At 40.4% G+C, this 9,958-nt stretch overlaps 2 long non-coding RNA genes across 4 annotated transcripts; one reads left to right on the top strand and one right to left on the bottom strand.

The window, feature by feature from the left end:
* The first annotated feature begins 1,538 nt into the window (after positions 1–1,538).
* On the top strand, positions 1,539–5,575 carry LOC147157621 (uncharacterized). The gene is made up of 4 exons (XR_015091047.1): positions 1,539–1,722; positions 2,627–2,696; positions 3,457–3,556; positions 4,571–5,575. It is a non-coding gene; the product is annotated as an uncharacterized LOC147157621 (long non-coding RNA).
* LOC147157620 (uncharacterized) lies at positions 4,342–6,479 on the bottom strand. Of its 3 annotated transcripts, none has more exons than XR_015091046.1 (10): positions 6,439–6,479; positions 6,179–6,249; positions 6,001–6,117; positions 5,879–5,908; positions 5,600–5,804; positions 5,397–5,448; positions 5,268–5,316; positions 4,837–5,017; positions 4,678–4,769; positions 4,342–4,607 (listed from the first exon to the last, which is right to left on the bottom strand). It is a non-coding gene; the product is annotated as an uncharacterized LOC147157620 (long non-coding RNA). The 3 variants fall into 3 exon arrangements; XR_015091045.1 differs by having other exon boundaries at positions 5,600–5,646; positions 5,766–5,804; positions 6,179–6,473; XR_015091044.1 differs by having other exon boundaries at positions 6,179–6,473.
* Positions 6,480–9,958: the final 3,479 nt, after the last annotated feature.

Below are 9,958 nucleotides of genomic sequence, written 5' to 3'. Positions count from 1 at the left end.
GTACAATATTTTTTTCTAGGTTTTCATGAAAAAAAATGGAATGCAATTTAAAAAAAGTTAAACTAATAGAAATAGTTCACATTGACGTCTATAGCCGTCAATGGCAGTGAATGAGTTTAATACCACTTCAGTAGCCTACATAAAATAGCAGCCCGCTTCAGATCTTCAAATCCGACCTTCAACTCAATCAAAAATAATGATCTCAACCTTGGGTAAAAGTAACCCAATCTGCTCAAAGACCATAGCACCACCAGCTAGTGGGTTAGGAAAACATCCCAGCATTGTCTTTTGCCTTTGTTGCATCATATTTGCATCAAATTTCCTGAAAGTGAGTAGGCTGTAAAGCAGCATCCGTTACTGTGCACATGCAGGCGCTTGTGTTGTTGATCGCGGATACAGGCATTCGCCGACTGATGTTTATCAGATTAGCATGAAGGATATTGCTTCCCTCGGTGGCTGGACGCAAACGAGCGGTTTCATTTTGCCGAGCTGCAAGTGCACCGCCAGGCCCCGTTTATCCTTCATCGTCTCTAATTTGAAAAAAATAAAAATAAACACAAAGCTTTTTATTTTTATTATGTACGATTTTAAAAAAAAGGATATCCATGTAATTGTAGTGATTTTCTGAGACCAAATTTAGAGCAAACTGTTTTTTGTAATCTAATCAAATGTAATACAATTAATGAATAATATTTCATTTGAGTTCACTGCACGATCTGCGCGCGCATGCGCAGCACGTCGGCCATCGTCGCTAAACGATATGAAGACAAAACTGCACACTGTAAGCCACAGCAAAGCCGACAGTTTCAAATGCCCATATTTTCAAAGCTGCAAAATTAGAGCGCGTGAAGAGGAGACGCATAAAATCTTCTTTGTAGTCATTAGCAAGTCTTGTTAGCAGGTTTTGCTCGTCCTTGTGAATCAGATAATTGTTCATATCTATATACATGCAGGGGGGGCTGCTGTAGACTCAATCTCCCAACCTTCTCTCAGCTCTAAGTAAAAGAGAAATAGTCATCTGACAACCGTCAACATCAACCTTGAGCAGAGATTCATAATCATGGTTGACAGCCTCCTGTTCCTACTCTTTTGTTTTGTTTTTATTATTTCATTTTTCCTTTGGGGCATATCATTGTGACAGTTTCAACACAATTTATATTCGTTACATCCGAAAAGAAAAAGGGCCGACGGGATGAAGCCGAAGCTTATTAAGCCCCGTCCCCAGAATACATTTAAGGCGCATAATTATCAAGATGTTGATTCGTACATTGTTATAAAATACAATACACTGCGGCACATTGTCGTTCAGTCCCAATAAAACGTCATCTTCCCCTGTCAATTAGTGTTTGTTAATCGAAAGTTGATTTGTCCAGTGTTATTATTATATATATATTTTTTTTAAATATTATTATTATTTATTTTAAATAATAATAATAATTATATTATTATTATTAGTAGTAGTATAATTATTGCTAGTTAGCTCTGGACTCAGCTGTGACCCGGAAGTTAAACACTGACCGGAAAAGGAAATGAGAAATTGTTTGGCTTGGCGTTTTTTGTTTTGTTTTGAGCACATGTTCGCCTCCAAGTTACGTTAGTAGGTAATTTTGGATTGTTTACATGCACAGAGGCGTCCACAATAAAGGAATATTGTCTCTCCGTCGGCTGCTGCCCGTCTACCTGCACGTCAGCTGAAGAAAAGTGGCGACGTGTTGTGAAAAGGTAACGTGTTCTTAACTTTTCCACGTTTTTACTTCATGGTCCTCTAAAAGTATATTTTTGTTTAAAAAGAACCCTCGTCTCTTATTTAGCGTGTCGTCGACTAACGATCAACTAACGAGACACGATACTTGTCCAATGTAAAATGTGTTTATTAGTCTACGTGTCGAAAACGAGAAAGTGTGAGATGATAAATTTTTGTTTTTGTTTTGGTCCTCAAAACTCATTTTGACCTCCAGCAAAATTGCCTTCTCGCAATCCTGCTTAATTTATTGTTTTTATCTTATATCATAAGCATTTCATACAGTTCTTTAGTTCGCCGTAACATTTCATGCAAGTTGACGTTGTTTTGTTATGTCGAATATTTATGAATGAAAAAGCTATCTAGTTTTATACTCGAGTAAATTGTGTTTTCCAAAGGGGGTCGCCATTGTAGAGTGACGTCACATTGTAGTCCGTCGTTGAAGTCGAGTACCCCCCACCTCCCCACATCGCAAGTGGTACCCCACCCCCCAAAAAAAGAAAGGAAAATGGGAGATTTCCGAGTATCCTCGAATGCAGCATACGTTCCAGAGGGCGGGGCAACAGCGGTTGGCAAAGGCGTGGTCTTGTGCTGGTAATAGGCGTGAGAAGGGTGGAGTCAGCAGAGCGGAGTGAGCGGGTGGGGGAGTGGCTTAGGTTGGACAGCGCTGACCTGCTTGCTCAGTGCATGTATCACTTGCATTCTATGAAAAATCATCAACAGGCAGCCTGTGGTCAAAACTTCAATAATATGACATTTTTCCAGTTGTGACGCGAATATTTCAGAGTATTTCAATGGTTTGAAAGCCTAGTATTTTATGCAAATTGTCACCTACAATATGCAAATGAGCATTACTCACCGCTTCCGTTTCTGTTTTCTTGACAGGGTCGAGGCCGTTTGGGACATGGATGGGTCTGTGCTACAAGCATGCAATTGGAAAGCTGCTTTTCGACAGGTGCGTGTACTTTTTTTACACCGAGGATGCCATGCTGTGTGCTTGAGGAGGTGTGTCTGATGCCACTTCGCCATTTTTCAGTGCACTGACTTGCGCTTGATGTACTTAGACACACACCAGAACAACATTCAATGGTTCTGAACATGTGCTTTTAAAAAATAACATTAGTGTGGCCCAAATGATTGAAAAAAGGAAATATTTAGAAAATATAAACGACTTACAAACAAAAATAAAAATAACTTTTTAAAAAAAATCTTTGTTTTTGGTTGCGCTCATCTACCTAATGACTTTCCAAACTGGCCAAATTTTTAAGTACACCCTAGTTGTTGTCTTGACTAATGTATACAGGTTCTGATAGAAGAAGAAGAAGGTGCCCCTCAAGTGTACCTAATCAAGTGTCCAAATATTAGGTAACATCTCAGTCTTATTTCTCGGCTATGTGTCTATTGACAGATAGATCTTGTCCACAAATGTCATGAGTGGACAGACTGTAGAACCTTTGCATGTTGTTCCAAAAGTTTTATATCTGTTCTAAACGTTAACAAAAGTGTGTGTGGGGGGGTGAAACTAAGGAATAGTTCAAATTAATTTTTGATGTCTATAGCCGTCAATGGCTGTGAATGAGTTAATGACAATTGGGCATCATTATACACTGTGAGTTTTTTCCCTTCTTTTTTGGTTGAGCTAGGTAGCATTGGACTAAGCTGCGACCCCGACGTCTTGTGAGTAATTAAATTTTTTTTTTTTTGTTTCCCGACAGGATGGGAGGAGGTCTTGGACGGACACGCAGCCAACTGACTCAAGACTTCAGGACATGTCGGATGGGTCTGCACTCCGTTTTGCAAGCTGCTTATGAACAGGTGTGTGCGCTATTTGAAGACAAATGTTGTGTGCAGCCTGTCAACCAGTCTTGAAATGATTGCTGTGTCCAAAAAAGGGCTTGTCTCAAGTCAAATATATTGTTCAAGTGAAATGAGTGTCTCCTTGTTTGATTTCCAACTGCACTGTGCTTGTATTTTCAGGGCCTCGAATGGATTGCACGTGGCTTGTTCTTGAAGACGTTTGGTCTCCCGTCCGAGCTGGCTTTCTCGCTTCATTCTCAAGGCCGGGTGGCGAGATTTTCAGCATGAATCGAGGAAGCCTGCTCGGACCAGGGGCCAAAACGTCTTCAAGAACAACCTGAACAATCCACTTGCAATCCATTCAAGGGCCCAAAAATGCTTTCTTGCTACTATGAAGCTTCAACATGCACACTTATAAAAAAAAAAAATATATATTTTTTATAAATTTGCATAAATGACCACTCCCACTCTAGATTGGCCAATCAGATGAAGGTATGCAAATTAATTTATATAATTGACCACTCCCTCTAAGGATTGACCTACCAGAGGACCACATGCAAATTAATTTGCATGGCCACACCCACATTTCCACTACATATACCATATATGGTGTAATTTGCATATAATTAGCCAGATAATTTGCATGATCACGCCCAGTTATTGAGCCAACCAATCAGAACCTGGCACTTATTACAGAGCCCACCAATCAGATTGCTTGCTGCACAATTTGCATAAACCACACCCTTTTATGGAGCCAACCAATCAGATTGCTTCCTGCTACATAATATTCATTACCCTGCAACTTGGCCACACCCCTTTATTTAGAAATATATTTTTTATGAAACATTTAAAAAAAAATGTTTTGTAATTTTACAAGCAGAGTTTATGAACGCAATTTTTCAACTTTCATTTTTTGCAGGAATACATTTTCAATTTGTCAACTTTTATTATTTTTTTTGCAGAGTACATGTTGGAATGGCAAAAAAAACTTGAAGTTGTATGACTTGATTGCTGCCTCCTTGTGGTCACCAGGTGAAGTTGCAAGCCAGCGGGAGCAGATTGTGCGGCCCTAAAACGACATCAGTGAGTCAAGTCAACTTGTTGTACAGCAAACGTTTTTGAAATATGATGAAAGCCACCTGCACAGAAGGTGATCCGACGACTCTTGTGGGATTTGGGCCAATCGCTTACACGGCCGCAACTCCAGGAAGTCCACCATGTTCCTCGGCGCCTGCAGCAGAAAAACATTAGAAGACATTGAGGAGAAGCTCGCCGAGTCGACAGCATTCAAAACTTACCGTCAACTTCAAGCTGATGGCATCAATGCAGCAACAAGAACAAGTGTTGGACAGTCAATGCTTGGTCAAGTGGACTACAACAAAAAGGACAACGTGTTTTTTCTTGAAATCCACCAGTGCAGAAGAGGACCTGCAACTCCTTTCTGGGACTGTCAGTCAGCTGCATTCACAGGAAGATGACCTTGAAGAAAATATTGAAGTGACTTTCAATTTCTTTGCAGTTTGCAGCGGACGAACTGACACACAATCAGGAGATAAGCAATCAACCAGTTCAGTTTCTACTCAAATTTAATAACAAGTCACCAATATATATATATATTTTTTTAAAAAGCGGTTGAGTTTCTGCAGGGCCCAGAGATGCTTTGGCACCATTTAGTTAAGAAAAGTAGAAGAAAACCAACATCGTGTCGGCACAAAAAAGGTAAATATACCTTTTTTAGGGTCCCGAGTGAAGCGCAGTTCAATGCAGCTTTGGGGAAACTACAAAAAAGAGAGAGATGTTCAAATAGGTTTATCAAATGTTCACGTCAGCCATTTTGTTTTGATGGCCAGCCTCGTACACGTTTCTTGTTCTTCATGCAGCTCAGGTTCAAGTCAAAATGCAGTTTTTACCTGCACACATACAAAAAAAGCAGGACGTTAGGAATGGTCAGTGCAAGTCACCTGGCATGTCTTTACCTTCCTCCAGTCATCTTCACCATGTGCTAAAACAACATTAAAACATGATATCACATTTTAACATGTATGAGTTTTTGTGTCTCACCAGTGACGAGAACAGGGCTGGGCTGGGCATCGTGTCAATGGCCTGGGCTGAAAGACACGGTAACATAATATAGTTAGCTTTGAAACATGCAAGAACGTTAAGCCAGTGTAGAAAAAAAAGAAAGTATTTCAAAGCCATAGTCAAAAAGATAGAGGAAGTAAGCAACTTGATTTCAAGGGCAGTCCATTCGCTTCAAGATGCAAGCCTGTGGACAAATTAAAACAAAGTTAAGAGTGGATTCTCACTGAAGTTGTTAATGTACAAAATGTGGCAACTTACCTTCTGCCAAAAGGTGCTCTTCTCCAGATTCTGGAAAGGGGAAAAAAGCACTTAGTGTTACTCAAGATCTTCCGTTTTTGGCGTTTAAGAACAACGTTTTAACAATTAAGTACTTTACTTACCGCGAGCATTTATTTCCGAACATGTCAAATAAATGCGTTGGTGTCATTTTGGGTTGACGTTGATTGACCACGATCGAGCAAACATTTTAGCTAATCTGCTAGCAAGGTGTTTGCATGCTGAAAAGGTGAACATGTTAAAAGTTACAACTTCGAGTGTAAGAAGAATCTTTAAACAAACCTCTTGTCAAAGCTTTTGGTCATCTTGTCGAGATGAGTGGCGAACAGCAGGCGGAGGACGTCGACGTGATGCTGGCGAAGAAAATAAAAGACCGCTCGCTCAATTAGTCACAGCTTAAATAGGTTTTCGGTAACAACGTCGTCACTTGCTGTTTTTTTAAAAAGCTTTATTCAACCAAGAGAACAAAATAAAAAAATTCTGACTGCATATAGACAGAAAATCCTGGTAAAAATCAGTAAAGCATTTAACGGGGATCGAACCCTGCTCGTCTGTGCCAGTGCTCATATTGCTAGCCATTCGCCCAAGCTGTCTTATGACTTCCGGTCCTTTAGGTCGTAAATATGCCATAGAATGAGAAATGGCGGCGGGATCACACAACCACGAGTTCTATGAATAAAACCAAAAATTCCTCAACTCTCAAAGCCGAGATGGCCGAGTGGTATAAGACATTGCCTTCGGAATATTTGTTCTCGTGTTCGAAACTTGTTTTCTACACACTTTAGAAATCGTCGTCAGATATATTAGTTTCGAGGGTGCACCAACGAGAATCGAACCCAAGATCACTTGAACCGGAGGCAAAGTTTTATACCATTCGGCCATCATGGTTGAAGGTATTCGATGTTTTATCTTGGGTATTTTTTCACATGATTGTATGAACTTGATAAATATGATACGATTCATATTGATTTGACGGAGAAGCTGGCCGAGTGGTCAGTAGTTAGGGTTGCAGTGATCACAGACCACGGTTCGAATCTAGCTTTTACGAGATTGTTCCTCAAATTATTGAAAATAAGGGCGACGTCGAAGATCGAACGCGTTACCATCGGTACGGGAGTCCAAATCTTAGTTCAAGTGCCAACTGATCACGTTTGACTGAATAAAAATTAAAAAAGGTGATGAGTACGCTTCTTCTGAACCCAAATTAGTGTACAAACTCGATAAATTTGAGTTTCATTGACAGGAAATTGGCCGAGTGGTCAGTAACAAAGTTTACCGTATCCACAGACCGATTCGAGAGTTCGATTCCAGATCCCTTCAGTTTTTATGAGATTATTTCTCAAATTAGAGAAAATAAAGTAAAGGACGGGATTTGAACGCGGTACCACCGGTACGGGAGTCCACATCTCAGTTCAACGGCCACCTGTTCACGTTATAGTAGCCAAGAATTAATGAAGGTGATGAGTATGGTTCTTCCGAAAGCAAGTTAGAAATTATTAGAGGTACCCCCAACCTTCAACCCTCCCCACCAGCCATTATATATATATTTTTTTATGGTTATTACTTTCAATTCACTCATACACAAGACTCCAAATTCTTGGCGAATATACTGGCCGAGTGGTCTGCATCAAGAATTTCGGTGACTTCAGAACCCGGTGCCAATCCAGATCCTTTATGTTTTTACGAGATTATTCCTCAAATTATTGAAAATAAAGTAGAGGTCGGGGTTCGAACGCGTTACCATCGGTACGGGAGTCAATATCTCATTTCAACCGCCACCTGTTCACCTTACATCTGCGAAAAATTAATGAAGATGATGAGTACCCTTCTTCCGAACTCAAGTTTGTGTACGAATTCGATAAATCTGAGTTTCACAGCGGTGAAATTGGTCGAGTGGTCACTAACAAAGGTTACCGTTTCCACAGACCTCAGTTCGAGACCAGATCCCTTAAATTTTTATGAGATTATTTCTCAAATTAGAGAAAATAAGGTAAAGGGCGGGAATCGAACGCGTTACCACCGGTACGGGAGTCGATATCTTAGTTCAAGTGCCATCTGATCATATTGCTCTGACCAAAAATTAATGAAGGTGATGAGTACGTTTCTTCCGAACTTAAATTAGAAGTTATTTACTCAGAGGAACCCCCAACCTACACCCCTCCCCACCAGCCATTATATATATTTTTTTTTAATGGGTACTACTTTCAATTCACGCATACACATCCTGGTCGTCAGCTATGTCATCTACTCAAGTACAAATCCAACGATTGTTTTCTATATTAATTAACAGCCCACGAACAAGTCAATCCGTTTCCAATTCATCCACAGGAGGGCAGTATTGCATCGTGTCTCGGTTGCTTCTCCGTTTTCCTTTTGAACTTTCACCACTTTGATTGACTCCACCCACACGGATTCTCAACGATTCTTCTTTTTTGTCGAACTATTATTTCCTTGGCGGCTTATAACAGCACGCTTATTGTTTTATCACATAATTGAACAATAGGGTAGATGCCACAGACTTCCGAGTTTTACACATGAGCGCCGTTTCCGGCGACTGCCGGCCGCGTTCCAACACCCACCCCTGCGCCCCCTCCCGCTCATCGGCGGGAGGGCGTCTCAGCTATCTGAAATGCTTCGGACACTAAGACAGACACTACACACTCACCTCGCACCCGTCGACGGGAACGCGCAACCTAGTGGCACACGTCGCAAAACCGTAAACGGAAACAAAGTTGATGGCTGAAAACCCGGAAGCTGGAAGTCCCGCCTCCTCCGTGGCATATAGTCCATTACAAACGAGCCGAAACCCAGATATTATAACCTGAAACGTCACCATTCCAGGGATTGCACCATCTGCTGGTGACATATGGTACTGCACCCAACCCACTAATTTCTATGTGGGGGACTTTTTCCCCCCACAACTTTTGAACCCAATGGCCCAGAGCAGTGTTTCTCAATCCTGGTCCTCGGGGCACACTATCCAGCCCGTTGTCCACGTCTCCATATTCCAAAGCAGGTGAGGATCGTTATCAGGCTTCTTCTGAGCGGTCATTGGAATGACATACGTTGGGAAAAGTTTTGGTCAACACAAACCACATCACATCTGGATAGATTAAATATTTTTTATTTGCACAAAACAGAGATCAGAAAAAGTGCATGAGGTGAACACAAAACATTTGAAGGAAAAAAAGTTAACATGACATCGGTATGGGAACAACATTAATATATAGTAAGACTTTTTTTTAACGAATATGTATACATAGTTTTTATAACCATGTATATAGCATTGCGGGTTTCTTTTTTTTACGTCAACGTATGGCAAGGCGTGAGGAGTCCTCTTACTTGCCTTCCCGAAAAAATATCCGCCTCTAGTCCAGAGAGCGCCAGCGACAAGCTTTTAAATCAGCCCCGTTGTGAGGAGGAGATTGACTATATAATGTCGGTCGTGCGCTGCGAATTCCGGCAAAGTCGGCGATTGGATGAACTTGGTAAAAACGGCAGGCGACAGAAGCTGTTTTCAAACTAGCGATCTCTAAATTATGTAAATATCGAGATTTATGAGTCCCGACTAAATGTGCCACTTTGACTGACAGACGAACTTTGGTTGTAGTATATTCCATGGCTCGAAAGGCAATAATAACTTTTAATTAGTAAAATAACAGTCGCTAAGTCACAAAGTTGTTCCGGGTCACGTCCACTTCTATTTAACAGTCACTTCCTTCCGTCCGTCCATCATAGGGCAGTCACGTGATCACGTGACGTTGGTGAAAAAGGTCATATGCTTCAGCTTTTTTTATTTTATTTTTTTTTAAATAAAGATGGCCATGTATATTGTATAGTAAGGCGTTTTTTTAAACGATCATGTATAGTAAGGCATTTATTTAAAAAATACTATGCATATTAAGGCTTTTATTAAAAAAATGTCTATGTATGGAATAAGTTTTTTTTTTTTTTTAAACGATGTATAGTAAGTTAAAACAAGCATTTAGAGTAAAGCTTTAATTTAAAGAACCATTTATAGTATTTTTTTTTTACTTAAGAAAAAAAAACAACCATTTATAG

Source organism: Leptonotus elevatus, chromosome 19 (assembly GCF_054856555.1).
Source record: "Leptonotus elevatus isolate MCC_2025b chromosome 19, RoL_Lele_1.0, whole genome shotgun sequence".
In the NCBI taxonomy this organism is placed as follows: Eukaryota; Metazoa; Chordata; class Actinopteri; order Syngnathiformes; family Syngnathidae; genus Leptonotus; species Leptonotus elevatus.
Note: the sequence above shows the minus strand (reverse complement) of the source record. Positions and strands in the feature narration are given on the sequence as shown.